This window comes from Lagenorhynchus albirostris, chromosome 8 (assembly GCF_949774975.1).
Source record: "Lagenorhynchus albirostris chromosome 8, mLagAlb1.1, whole genome shotgun sequence".
Taxonomy (NCBI): Eukaryota; Metazoa; Chordata; class Mammalia; order Artiodactyla; family Delphinidae; genus Lagenorhynchus; species Lagenorhynchus albirostris.
This window is the reverse complement of record NC_083102.1, coordinates 60,827,842-60,843,070: the sequence shown is the minus strand read 5'-3', so window position 1 is coordinate 60,843,070 and position 15,229 is coordinate 60,827,842. Positions and strand designations below refer to the sequence as shown.

The 15,229-nt window shown below is 42.6% G+C and overlaps 1 protein-coding gene across 2 annotated transcripts in view; it reads right to left on the bottom strand.

Moving 5' to 3' along the window:
• MIOS (meiosis regulator for oocyte development) overlaps positions 1-6,261 on the bottom strand; it is a 41,350-nt gene extending 35,089 nt beyond the window's left edge. The window contains exons 1-2 of one of the 2 annotated variants that reach the window (XM_060157075.1): positions 6,049-6,261; positions 4,951-5,050 (exon numbers count right to left, since the gene is read on the bottom strand). The gene's annotated coding sequence lies outside the window, so the exon portion shown is untranslated. Of the gene's footprint in view, positions 1-4,950; positions 5,051-6,048 lie in introns of those variants that run through there. The other variant, XM_060157076.1, reaches the window with a different exon arrangement.
• Positions 6,262-15,229: the final 8,968 nt, after the last annotated feature.

Genomic DNA, 15,229 nt, shown 5'->3' with positions numbered 1-15,229 from the left:
TTATTAATAAAAGGGGAAAAGAAGAACTTCCTCCAATAAGATGAGCTGGTAGGAATCTGAGAACTCCATTCTGGCTTTATTTCCCATGATCAATTATCTTAATTGCACTATTACTAGTACCTTCAATTTAACCTCAGGGTTGAAATAACTTCAGTGTGGTGAACAAATTAATAAGTATCATCCATCTGAAGGGGACAAAACTTTAAAGGGTTATGAATCACATACCTAAGCAACAAGTTTAAAGCAGCACTATCCAACAGAACCTTCTGCAATGATAGAAATGTTCTGTATCTGTACTGTCCAATATGGTAGCTACTAGCCACATGCGGCTACTGAGCACGAGAAATATGGCAGTGTAAATTTTAAATTTTGATTTTAATTAATTTTAATATAAATGGCCACATGAGGCCACCATAATGACCAATGCAGATTTAAAGTACAAAGCCACTAGTTTCTTCCTCAAATTTCAACAATAAGAAGCAGGAATGTATTGAGCGGAGTCGAGTTCAACTCCTAGCTCTGACACATGCTAGCTGTATACCTCAAAAAGGCCTTTGTGTTTGGGGGTCCTTTTATTTTCTCATCTGTACAACGTAAGAACTGGTTTAGACTAACGTTTCCCAAATTTCAGTTATTCATGTACCACCTGTGCCATTATTTAATATTTTTATTTAAACTGACTCATTTTTAAAATCTGAAAATCAATTTTAATTTCATCGTAAGGTCCATGAGTCATGGGTACAATATGCTAAATATATTTTTTTCTAACATACTTAAATAAATATATAACTATTAAAAATGCTTGATTGTGTTACCTAAAATCATCCTGTTTATGACCAGTAGGACACACTGCACTTTGGGAAACTGAATTAAGTGAGCATTAGAGGCTCTTTCAGTTTTCAATTCTATAAACTTCGAATAGGTATTTGAAACAGGAATTTTGAAAAGATAAATATGCTAGTAGTAGTTTAAGCACATAAGCACTAAAAATAGTTATGCTAAAAATGGTAGTTTAATAATAAAAGCTACTTACAAAAATGTAAATTTCTGTTTTTAAGCAAGTCTGGCTAGAGGTAACAGTCTGGATTGAAAATGAACAAAGAGGGCTTCCTTGGCGGCGCAGTGGTTAAGAATATGCCTGCCAATGCAGGGGACACGGGTTCGAGCCCTGGTCCGGGAAGATCCCACATGCCACGGAGCAACTAAGCCCGTGTGCCACAACTACTGGGCCTGAGTTCTAGAGCCCGCGAGCCACAACTACTGAAGCCTGCGTGCCTAGAGCCCGTGCTCCACAACAAGAGAAGCCACCGCAATGAGAAGCCCGTGCACCACAATGGAGAGTAGCCCCTGCTCGCTGCAACTAGAGAAAGCCCGCCCCCAGCAACGGAGACCCAACACAGCCAAAAATAAATAAATAAAATAAATTTATAAAAAAAAAAAAAAAGAACAAAGATACTCATAATCCTCATGGCAACTGGTATCTGTACATCCATGCTGTCAGTTCTGAAAGAGTGAAGTTATGGTTCATTCATCTCTCTATACCCTGTACCAGATGCAGAGCCTGGCACAGATTCCTAATAAAGATATTCTAAATAAATTCAGCTCAGACATATGTTTTGATCTTGTAAAAGTTTCAGTCAGGAATTATTAGTCTAGAATTTCAATAGACTCATAAAATTTAGATGACTGGGAAAAGCCTCTAAGAATTCTCATACTGCCTTATTTCCTTCCTTAATAGTTCTGAAGCCCAAGATCAATCATTTCAATTATATTCTTACTAGCACCCTCAATTTCTTCATTTCCTTGCCACTTTTGCCTTCCCCGACAAGCTCAACTGTCTTCTTTCTTCCACTCAGGCTGCAGAGTCTCACAGTTCTGCAGACTGACTCCATAAAAAATTAAGGTAGACAACATGTCTGGCCTGTGGTGCTGGTTCAGCAGTTCTTTTATTCATCTTCCCACTCTGGCCTTTATGAAATCAAAGTGATCTTTTTAAAATACAAACTTATCCAGGTTATCGAACTCCTGCTTAAAACCCTCTCATGGTTTCCAACTGCTGTTAGCATAGAGTTCTCATTCTTCGACAAAATCTACAAAACCCTAAATGATCCAGCCTCAATGCACCCTGTTCTCCTCCCTGCTAACTGTGTTCTAGCTATACTGTCCTTTTCATTGCCTAGAATGTAATCCTCCACCCATCACACCTTTGCAAATGCCATTCCCTCTGGTTGGAGCTTTCTTCCCTCCCTTCTCGGCCATGTTAAAACCTGCTCAACCTTGACTTCAACCACACTCTATCCCCTCCCCAATCTAAATCAGGTTACTTAGATATATACTCTCAATGGAGAATATTCCTTCCCTTTAAATTGCCCTCTCGGGCTTCCCTGGTGGCGCAGTGGATAAGAATCCGCCTGCCAATGTAGGGGACACGGGTTTGATCCCTGGTCCGGGAAGATCCCACATACTGCGGAGCAACTAAGCCTTTGCGCCACAACTACTGAGCCTATGCTCTAGAGCCTGCGAGCCACAACTACTGAAGCCCGCGTGCCTAGAGCCCGTGCTCCGCAACTAGAGAAGCCACCGCAATGAGAAGCCCACGCACCGCAACGAAGAGTAGCCCCTGCTCACCGCAACTAGAGGAAGCCCGTGTGCGGCACCAAAGACCCAACACAGCCAAAAATAAAATAAATAAAATTTTAAAAATAAACAACAAAAAAATAAATCACCCTTGCCATCTCTCCTACTAGATTATAAACTCCCTAAGAGCAGGTGAAGTATCCTTTTTGCTCTCCATTTGAACCTCTAGTACCCAGCACAGTGCTGGGCACTTAGTAGATACTTAGTAATTACTTGTTAAATGAATGCATTTGTTAAATGCTCCCTCTGACACCTCTCACACTGCTTTCTCCAAATTTCACTAATCTCCCCATGCTTACGCCCACTGCCCTTTCCAGTAGGGGTTGGCTCAAGCCAACAGCAAAGTGCCCACTGTCATAAGTGGTTCCAATAATGGGTAAGGGCCCACAGTGAGCAACCCTGAGAGGATCAATCTCATACACTGACTTTCGTTTATTCTATAAGCATTTGGGGGCATCTTCTATGTTCTAGACACTGTTCTAAATGCTGGGCACACAGAGGTAAACAGGGACAAATAAGGTCCCCGGTTGCTATGGAATGAACTGTGACCCCCCAAAATTCGTATGTTGAAGTGTTAATCATGACTCCACATGACTGTCTTGGAGATAGAGTCTTTAAGGAGGTAATTAAGGGTAAGGTTAAATGAGGTCATAAGGGTGAAGTCCTGATCTGACAGAACTGGTGCCCTTAAAATACAGAGATACCAGAGCCCTCTCCCCATGTGAGTACACAGTGAGAAGGAGGCTGTCTGCAAGCTAGGAAGATAGCTACCACCAGAACCAGACCATACTGGCACCCTGATCTCAGACTTCCAGCCTCCAGAACTGTGAGAAAATAAGTTTCTGTCGTTTAAGCCATCCAGTCTATGGTATTTTGTTATGGTAGCCCAAGTGAACTAATACACTAATAAAACCTGCATTCTAGTGCTGAAGTTATGTCCAGTCTTAAAGAGAATTTAAAAATTTAAGAATGAGAAGGAAAAGAAGCACCTTGTGTAACAGGAAGTAGCTAACACAACAAAAAGAAGGAACAGATGCTGCCAAGTAAGGCTTTATTCATACTCATGCCCTTGCAAACAGAGGAAACCTCTTAACTGGAGGTATCCTTAGATCTGGCCCATCTTCCTATCTCACTGAAAGACAAATGCTAAAATAAGCACACTTTTTATATAGGCTTCCTTCCTACAACTGTACTCTTTACACAAATGATCCATGGTTTAAAAAAAAACTGGGTGCCACATGGAAAAATCCATCTTAAAAATAAAAGAAAGTGTTACTATAGTTTTAAAAACTATTTGATTTACATGACTCTTAACGAAGAATCATCCGTATTTCTTCTGATATCATGCACATATTTATATTACCATCCACAAAATCTGACTACAGTAACTCATACAGAATCACAGAACTTGAGAGTTAGAAAGAGGCTAGTAAACCCTGCATAATTCACATAGGAGTAAAGAGAAGACCAGATGTTTTGATTCTTTTCCAACACCACCCTACTCCCATCCTAGATTACTGCATAGAGAAAGGATCAGCTACATCATTTGCAGGGCCCCCTTCTTCAAAACTTATTAAGAATTTCAGTACTGTGACAGCAGAGCATTAAACCAAGTGCCAGGCCTTCTAAAGATGGGCCTTGTGTGACTGCACGGCTCACACACCATGAAGCTGGCCCTGAATACAGAGGTACATCTATAAGCACCCTCTTAAGAAACGTTCAGCTGACCCTTGAACTACTCAGGGGTTAGGCCGCAGACCCTCCAACGCAGTCCACATGTAACTTATAGTTGGCCCTCTGTATAAGTGGCTTCTCCTCATCTGTGGTTCTGCGTCCTCAGATTCAACCAACTGTGGATTGTGTAGTACTGTGGTATTTACCACTGAAAAAAATCCACATATAAGTAGACCCATGCAGTTCAAACCTGTGTTGCTCAAGTCAACTGTATTTCTTTACAATCCAACACAGTATAGATGGATCCTGGCTCCTGAACAAACACCACTAGGAATATGGTGGAGAGCAAAGAAAAGTGAGCCTGGAGTCAGAAGACCTCCAGCCACTACTAGCTAGACCCTAACAAGCCCCTTAATACTCCAAGACTATAAAATGGAGATAGAACCCACCCTATCTCCTTCTCACAGAATTGTGACAATCAAATTAAATGAGTTCTATGCATCAACAAATGCGTCAGTATCACTACGATTCCCTTAAACAGCTCTGGAAATTAATGTTTTCAAATGCCGGAGACACTGAAAAATTGGGGGTAAAAGGGGTAGGATTTGCAATAATTACAGCTTATATTTAGATGCTCACCTTCAAGTATAACAAGCACTCACTTCCCATCAATGGTTTCTGAGCAAAGGAAAGCCATGATGATGATTCTGTGTTCCTCACCAGAACATCTATAACAGCACTGTCCAACAGAAACATAGTGTAAGCCATACAAGTTAAAATTTTCTCATGGCCACATTGAAAAGAATAAAAAGAAATAAATCTAATTTAGCAATATATATTATTTAACCTAACATCAAAAATATTATCCTTTCAACATGTAATCAATGTAAAATTAATGAGAAATTTACCTTTTTCTCTTTTTTTTTGTGGTACCAAGTCTTGGAAATACAATATGTATTTTACACTTTCAGCACATCTCAATCCTGTGTGGCTACTGGACAGTGAAGATCTATATAATACTAAGTGTACAAGGTATCCAATCATCCTTTTATGTTGTTGTCTTTTCTACTTGTCTTACCATGACAAATAACAACAGTAGCAGTTTCAAGAAATTTCTACCATCACCATCTTCAAGGAGATGCTCTATATATCTCCAAATTTCCCTTAAAGTATAGTTAAACAAAAGGCTGCAAAGGCAGTCATTTGCTAAGTCATTTAGCAATGCTCGTGGCTCCTGTGAGCAGCTTTATCCTCTTACGGAATTTTCATTACTCGTACATGCAGAGGACAGAGCTACGCGGGTGACAGGCCCTTTAAGAAGTATTTATTTAGAGTACAACTAGAGCAAGGCTGGCTGCTCTGCCGGGTAATGCAGAAATCTAAGGGCGACTCCCACACTCCAGGCACCTGGCTGAGCTTCGCGTCCTAGGGCAGGACGCGGTTCTAGACAACCCGGCAGCGGTGGAGGCTGCAGCGCGGACCCAGCACCCCGAAGGAGGTCCCCGAGCCCACGGGCCGCTCGCAGCTCTCAGGCCCGGCCTGACGCCCGGCGCGGGTATCCCGCAGCGCTGAACGCGACTCCCCGCGCCTCGGCTCCAAGGAGGCCCCGGGGTCCGCACCCGCCCGGGCTTTTCAACTGGGCTTGCCCGGGCGCCTAGCGGCCGTCCTGGAGCTCCCGAGCCCTCGACTCGGGCCTCCCGGTCCCGAGTGCGGAGACGCGGCCCGGCCCGCACTCACCGACCTGGCAGGCAGCGCTGCCTTCGTACTGCCGCTTCCGGCCTAGTCGCAGCCCCTCCCGACGGGGGTGGTCCACACGCCGGCAAGATGGCGGCCGCACGACGCGGTCAGTAACCGGGGCCACAGGACCAGGGTCCACTACCCGACCACCGCGCCTCGCAGACGCGCGGACTTGCCTGGGCCTGGGAAGGGGAGTTCCCCGCTACAAGCTCCGCCCCTCGCTCGCCCGCGGAGTCGCACCGCCCTGGGGCGGGGCCACGGCCCCAGAGGCCCCGCAGGCCCCGCCTGCTGCCCAAGCGCCCTGGTCCATCTCCTCAGGTCCCGCCCCCTGACTCCCCAGGCGGGATCCTGGTCACGTGGAGCCGGACTCCTCTCAGAGCTGGGTTATCAATTTTAAGGGATTTGGATGCTTTAGCTCATTTAATTGGTTTAAATTTCCATTAAGGTACTTCCCTGGTGGTCCAGTGGTTAAGACTCTGTGCTCCCAATGTAGAGGGCCTGGGTTGAATTGCCGGTCAGGGAACTACATCCTGCGTGTGGCATCTAAGATCCTGCACGCCCCAACGAAGATGCCCTGTGCAGCAGCTAAGACCCTCACAGCGAAATAAATAAATATTAAAAAATAAATTTCCATTAAAAATTTATTTGTGGGGCTTCCCTGGTGGCGCAGTGGTTGAGAGTCCGCCTGCCGATGCAGGGGACGCAGGTTCGTGCCCCGGTCCAGGAAGATCCCACGTGCCGCGGAGCGGCTGGCCCCGTGAGCCATGGCCGCTGAGCCTGCGCGTCCGGAGCCTGTGCTCCGCAGCGGGAGAGGCCACAACAGTGAGAGGCCCGCGTACCGAAAAAAAAAAAAAAAAAAAAATTTACTTGTGGGCCATCTATGTAGTAGAAAGTCCAGGGTATTTGGTTCACGATTTATTCACTCATTTACTCATTCCACAAACACATCTCGAGTGCCTGTTGTGCACTTGCTGTAATGCTGGGGACACTGGAGTGAGCAAAAAAGACATGGTCCTGGCAGGAAACAGGCAATTAGAGGGCTGCCTAGTTAGGGCTAAAACAGCGCTTTGGCAGGAGGGGCGCCCCTTTAGTGTTTGGGGTGTGTGTGTCAGGAATACTTCCTTGACTGCTAGGCTGAGACAAGGATGAAGATGAGATAGCTGGGAAAGCAAACAGGTCGGAGGAATTTGGAAGAGAAGAGCCTTCTAGAGCAGAGGAAGAGCATATAGCAGTGCGGAAACAGTGGAGTATGGACGAGTGAACAGAGGAAGTGGGGACAGATGGAGATGATGTATTAGAAAGGCATTTGGAAATCAGGCTAGTGAGTCTGTATGGACTTTTCCTAAAGGCACTGGTGCTGTCATTGAAGGTTTTTAACCAGGAGAATGGTGTAATCAATTTTTATGGGATAAGGTAAGTATCCAAATGAGAGATGATGGTAACCCAGACTACCAGTGGTCTGGAGAGTGGGGATGGAGAGAAGTGTGTGGCCTGGGGAATATTTAGACGTTGGGATGAACAGAGCTTGATGATTGATTAAGTGAGTCAGAGAGAAAGAGGATTCTAGGTTTCTGGCTCCCGTAATTGAGTGAATGGGGCTGCCACAGGTGTTACAAATCTTATAGAAACTTTCTTCAGTTGTCCAGCAATCTGTGCTTGTCTGTTCACAGTTAAAGGTGGGTGATTTGGAGCTTGTGATAGATATAAACAGCATACTGAGCTTAGTCCTGATGATTTTCAAGGCAGATAGTTTGGGTAAGAGGATGAGTTTGGGGAGAGTATTGCCTGTGGAGGTCTAAGGCTCCTTTTCACTCCTGCTGTTGGAGAAGTGGAGGCTTAGGAAGGTGCTGAGTACTGAGGGCAGATACCATAGGATTCATCCCTTCAAACACTATCTTGCCAATCTTCTCAATAGTTTTGGTCCTGGCCCCAAATCCCCAACCTCAGATCAATACAAGTCCCTTCCTTCTCCACTCCTACCATACAAAGCTGAGGAAAACATCTCACACTCAGGAGGTGACTTTGCTTCCTACTTCAGAAAGGAAATTAAAACTATTAGTTAGGAATTCCCAGAGTCTCCTACTATTTTCTCTTTCCTTCCCCTCACATCTTCACTCACTCCCATTTTTACCTTCTTATAGCTGACGTAGAGAAAGAGGAGGGGCCCTATATGCTGTTTCTCCTGGGACCTAGCACCATCAATTTTCTCCTCTTCCATGTGTCTTCAACCGCCTCATTTCTACTGGTTCTTTACCTTCAATATATATTCAAGTCACTCCCACTTTTCTCCTTGAAGGAGAAAGCCATACTCATTCTCTCTAATCCCACATCCTCCTGTCTTCTCCTGAATTGGGTCGACTCAGACTTTCATGCTCACCATTCCATTAAAACTGCTCTTTACTTGCCTATTGTTGTCATCCCCTTCTGGAATATATGCTCCACATCCTCAGTTTTCATTCTGTTAAACCTCCACCCGCAAGTGTCAGCAAGGCATTCGGTGACCCAGTTAGGAATGACCATTCCTTGGCCTCCCTTTCAGCTAGGCGTGGCTATACTGAAAAAGACTCACAGACTTAGAGAACGAACTTGGGGTTACCAGGGGGAGGGATAGTTAGGGAGGTTGGGATTGACACGTACACACTGCTATATTTAGGACCTACTGTACAGCATAGAGAACTCTGCTCAATATTATGTAACAAACTAAATGGGAAAAGAATTTGAAAAAGAATAGATAAATGTATATGAATAACTGAATCACTTTGCTGTATACCTGAAACTAATACAACATTGTTAATCAATTGTACTCCAATATAAAATAAAAAGTTAAAAAAAAAAACTATGACCTTTGAGATGTGAGTAGAACTGGATCATGTCCCTTAAAAGAGAAGCTGCTTTCTGTCTACTACCTCTTCTCCCTTCTTGCTCTCTGGAAAATGGCAAAAAGAAACATGGACTGGAAAGGGAAGCCATGTATTTAGGAAGGCAAAACTGCTCCATTAGTCTAAGTCCCAGCCTAATTTGGGGAGCTGAGGTTCCCTCCTCCCTTCGATCAGCCACAAAGTTTCGACCATTACACAAGAGAAAATAAACTCTCTTCTTTTAAAAATTACTGTTTGTTCGGACCTGTTTGTTATAGTGGCTTAGCTTATTCCCTAATAGACAGGGACTCTGTCTGCTTTATTCTCTACTTAATCTCCAAGACCTAAAACAGTGCATAGCACAGAGCATATGCTCAAAAATTTGTTGAATAAATCCTAAAGCGATATCTTTCTCTGCTCTACACTCCCCACTAGCTAATATCTTTTTCTCCCCTTTGTTTTCCATCTAAGCTTTTGTGAAAGTGTACTCTTTTCGCATTGCTTTCAGTTCCTTGCACCCTAAAGTCCCCATAGGAATAAGTGACACTTTTCTCATTCTACTTGGAAACTGATTCTCCTTCTTCACTAAACCGTGTTCCTTGTGAGTAGAACTGGAGAATGTCCCTTAAAAGAGAAGCTGCCTGACATTGACTTATTCTTCTCCCTTCCTGCTGTCCGGAAAATGGCAGACAGTATTTTCCTTGTGGATAGTAAACTTTTAGTATAGAACTTTGGATTTCCTGTAGCGCTCGACTACATAATATGTATTCAAAAATATTTACGAAGTGGGAGAGTACATTGTATTTGTTGGAAGGTTAAAGCGTATCAGGGAAATTAACAGACTGGTCTGAGGTTACACTAGCTGTCTTTATCAAACATTCATTTTTGTAATGGATGCCGGAGTTGCTAGTCTTAATGTTTGTTTTGTTTTTTAAACTTCTGTAACCCTAACAGGATGCTCTTCTTTTTAAGCTCCTTTATTAATGTTGTGGCGATCCAGTATAGGATTTTTTGTTGTGGTTTTAAACCAATAAAGGAGAGCAGTTGAAGATTGCTAATTTCCTTCTTATTTACTGCTGCCCTCGGCAGCAATTCAGCAACTATTGGAATAGTCCATGGAGTCTGTGACTGGCTAACCCCAACTCCCTTTATTTTCACATGAAAAAAATCAGTCTGTACCTGAGAGCAACTTTTACTCTTTACGCACCAAGTGGAAATTAAGGTCCTGTGAACATGTGATATGGCTTAGGTAATCTTTTTACAAAGGTTGAGGATGAGAAGATTTGAGATATCTTAAAATAATGGTCTTTAAAAAGTATTCTAGGGCTTCCCTGGTGGCGCAGTGGTTGAGAGTCCGCCTGCCGATGCAGGGGACACGGGTTCGTGCCCCGGTCGGGGAGGATCCCACGTACCGCGGAGCGGCTGGGCCCGTGAGCCATGGCCGCTGAGCCTGCGCGTCCGGAGGCCACACGGTGAGAGGCCCACGTGCCGCAGAAAAAGAGAAAAAAAAAAAAGAACTATTCTAGCACACTCCCAAATTAATTTTGTAAAACAATGCACTTATTCATACATTTTGGTGGATTACATCTAACACTGTCATAGTAAATTTACAAAGTTGCCAAGGGTATGATTTTTAATACATTTTTAATGTTTACATTGTAAATAAAATGGTTGTATCGAACTTTAAATGTATCCAATGAAATTTAAATACCTTAGTGTAAATTTCTCACTATCATTCATTTAAAAATTTAGTGAATAAGCTATTCTTTAATTGTAGGAAATTTTATATTATTCTATTTTTTTCTCCTTGAACTTGTATGTCCATTCTACTGTCTCCCAGTGGATTATTTATGAGTTTGATAACAAACAATTATATAGCATGTACTACGTGCCAGATACTTTACAATATAGGCTCATTTAACACTCTGTCTCAGATTGGGTGCTTTGAGAGCCGTCTTCCAAGATGGAGATTAGGTTGTAGGATACTTACTAGAGAGTATTCTTGAGATAAACACTTGTGAAAGAGAGGAAGAAGATGTAGGATTGGGCAGAGGGAGAAGCCGAGCTATGGTTCAATACCAATAAAGGACTCAGCCAATCCATGGGAAACTTTGGAATTGAACTGGCCCTTCAGAGTTGTCTTGAGTTGGGACAAGGGACCCAGGCCCTTATTACTACCTCACTGATGTGGATGTGTCATTGATATGAGCTGTCCCTTGAAAAAGGATGACTTTGAATGAGGCAGTTTTCTCGGCAAGGCAGCCCCCAAAGAAGGCTGACAGCTATGGGCCAGCTGCTGGTAACACTCCCAGCAGCTGAAGAAATAAGTCACTCATTACTGAAGGGGGACATCTGGGTGGTGCACCACAGAATTCACCACAATCTTATAAGGATGAGGCTGATAATTTCCCCACTTTACAGATGAGATAACTGAGGTACAAAGAGGTTAAATAAATTGCCTAAGATACCTCTTAAGTGGTGGGGCTAGGATATGAACCCAGACAATCTGGCTCTACCCTTGTGCTTCTAACTACTGGTCCATTCACTACCAAATAAAACAGCCTCTGATCTAATTCTATGTGCCATTAAAATTATCTTTTAAAACAGAGGTTGGCAACCTTTTTTTTTGTGAAGGACCGGATAGTAAATATGTTCAGCTCTGCAGGCTATACTGCCTCTACCACAACTCCTCAATTCTTTTGTTCTAGTCCAAAAGCAGCCACGGACAGTTCATAAACAAAGGGGCATGGCTGTGTTCCAGGAAAATTTATTTACAGAAACAGGTGGCAGTTTGGATTAGTTTACTAACCTCTGTTTCAGGGGAAAAAAAAATATTTCAAGATCGAGGAAACACTCACCGTTTATTGTTACAGGAATAAAGTAGTACCAGATGGAATATACATAATGATCCTAACCTTATTTTTTAAAGACTAGAGGGAATTGTGCCAACATTTTAACAGTAGATGTCTCTGTGGGGTAGGTTTAAAGGTGATCAATATTTTCTTTATTATACTTTTCTGTTTCCTGAGATAAAAAATGTAAAACTTTTTTAATGAGAGAAAACCCAGTGAATATTATTTTAAAGAGTATTGTTGGAGGGATTAGGATGCTCAATTCCATAATGATAGACAGACACTTCAACTTCATAATCCTGTACCCACAGAGTTAAGTCAGAGATAATAAGGTTCAAGCAGCAATGCAAAGGGTCTATCAACTGGGGTAGTTTTAGGATGATAACTGCACCATGGGTGATGGGAACATTTCTTGCTTTGCTCATTGATTGCCTCTTCACAGGGTGTCTGTTTCACTAGTGGATATCTTGGCATTATGAATTAAATGTTTGTACTCCCCCCCTCAAATTGATATATTGAAATTCTAACCCTCCATGTGATGATTTTAGAAGGTGGGGCCCCTGTGAGGTAATTAGGTCATGAGGGTGAAGCCCTCAAGAGTGGGAGTACTGCCCTTATAAAAGCGACCCCAGAGAGCCCCCTCAACCCTTTTCTGCCATGTAAGGACACGATGAGAAGTCGGCACTGAAACCCAGAGGAGGGCCCTCACCAGAACCCCACCGTGCTGACCTCATCTCAGACTTTCAGCATTCAAACTGTGAGAAATAATCTTCTGTTGTTTATAAGGGACCCAGTCTATGCCAATTTGTTACAACAGCCCAAACTGACTAAGAAACTGGGCTTATCCCTTCCAATGAGCACTGAAGCACTAAAGTAGCAACCATCAACATCACAATCAAATCCCAGTGAAACCACAGCCATCTCTCTCCCTGGTCTCTTCCACTCATTGGGTGGGATTTGAGTAAATCACATTTGGGCTTTTGAAACAGATAAGGTGTCTAAATTCTGCTAATTTCTCTGCTCCCACAGCCATTGCCCTAGTTTATTTAGGTCTTAATTACTGCTCACCCAGACAATAGTCTCCAAACTTGTCTCTGGTTCCCCTGTTCCTACCCTTTTATGCTAAACCTTTGTTCTTCCTGAAGCACATCTCAAGCGACTCTCTTATTTAGAGCCCTTCATTGGCTCATGTTTCCTACAGACCAAGATCCAAACTCCTCAGCCTGGAGTTAAGATGTCAATACTGTTAATTCTTTGTGGTTGATGAGAAAGAAAATTTGTATTTTCAATGGATCAAATTAATTTTAGAATTACCTGAACCCAATGAAGCCCAAAGCAGTTGTATAAGTAGTAAAACGAGAAAAAGACTTCCCGAACCAACACTGCAAGTTAGACATATATGTAACTGTGAAGATAATGAGTTCAGAACCGGTGTCTTTTTTTTTTTTTTTTTTTTTTTTTTTTTTTTTTTTTGCGGTACGCGGTCCTCTCACTGTTGTGGCCTCTCCCGTTGCGGAGCACAGGCTCTGGACGCGCAGGCTCAGCGGCCATGGCTCACGGGCCCAGCCGCTCCACGGCATGTGGGATCCTCCCGGACCGGGGCACGAGCCCGTGTCCCCTGCATCGGCAGGCGGACTCTCAACCACTGCGCCACCAGGGAAGCCCGCATCAGTTTTATGACTCAATGTGAAAGAAGTGATTTTTATATCAAAGACTGATTCAGAGACTCATGACACCTGCCTATAATTTCATCCAATGGGAAAGGAAAATCCTGCCCTCAAAAATAGGTATGAGGGGCTCCCCTGGTGGCGCAGTGGTTGAGAGTCCACCTGCCGATGCAGGGGACACGGGCTCGTGCCCTGGTCCGGGAAGATCCCACATGCCGCGGAGCGGCTGGGCCTGTGAGCCATGGCCGTTGAGCCTGCGCGTCCGGAGCCTGTGCTCCGCAACAGGAGAGGGCACAACAGTGAGAGGCCTGCGTACCGTAAAAAAAAAAAAAAAAAAAAAAAAAAAAAAAAGGTATGAAAGGACAGTTGGGGGAAAAATAAAGTTGTTTTGTGATGGATCCTATGGAGTCCTGCTCTTTTAATAAATTCGTTACATTCAACTGTAATCAGAATGAGTGAACCATTTTACGCAACTAAAATTTCAAGTCTTTAATAAATTAGTACAAATTGTAAAATATGATAAATACACAAAAGTTTTTGCAACTGTACACTAAAATATTAATTGCATAAACACTGTGATATTACACAGGGCTGAGGCCTATGGTTCTGTAGTTTGTGCATTAGCACCTCCAGGAAGGCCATTTGCATCATGGTTATTCTACAGTTGTCAGGCAGCAAGACTCTTGAGGAAGGGACACTTTTCTAATATGAGGTATGATGATATATGTTACATGTATGGTACCTTAAAGGAAATGATACTGTATATCCCAAGAAGTATTCACGCATGGTGTATTAACTAAGCAAATGCTCAGACTGTTAAAACTGTTATATTGTGATGATGGACGTTTACACATTGAGTTTAAAAATAATCTCTCCAAAAGCAACTTCGTTTTTATTAAGCTGGAGGGAAAAGCATCTGTGTAATTGTTTATTTAATGGTTTAAAAGTTAAAATTCCAAATTTTATTTGTTTTTTTTTAACATGTCAGCCAAGAAAATACATATCTGTCATATTTGCTGTCTCATAAGTATGCCAGAAATAAGTGTATTGGGTGAAATTGAATAGCGCCAAAGACTGAATTTAACTGGAAGAGACTGCTTAAAATGGGAAGGCACTGAATTCTGTGAGAAACTCTAAGCTTTTTTTCTTATCCTATCCTGCTATCTTATTCTATCATCAGGAACTTTGTCTCCCAATACATGTAAATTCTACATCTCTGATTGAAGATCTAAACCATTTCCTGTTTATATAGAAATAATTTCTTATATTAAAGCCTGCAAATTGTTTATTAAATGCATGTGTTATTGCCTAACATTTTTTCTTTCTTGTAGTTTTACTATATATGTCTGGGAAGTAAAACTCCCACTTAATAGCCTATAAAGTCTGCTGATGTATCAGCAGTTGCCTTGACATTATTAGATGCAAGTAAGCCCTACCCTGACTATTAAATAGAATAGAATCTAAAAAATATAAGAGGAAGGACACTTCCAAACTCATTTTATGAGGCCAGCATTACCCAAACCAGACAATAACACCAAAAGAAAATAAAGTCACAGGCCAATATCCTTTATGAACACAGACGCAAAAATCCTCAACAAAATATTAGCAAACTAGAATTCAACAATACACTAAAAGGATCGCACACCATGAACAAGTAGGATTTGTTCCAGGGATGCAAGGATGGTTCAACATCCACAAATCAGTGTGATACACCACATTAACAAAATGAAGGACAAAATTCATACTGATCTCAATAGATGCAGAAAAAGCATTTGGCAAAATGCAACATCCATTTATGATAAAT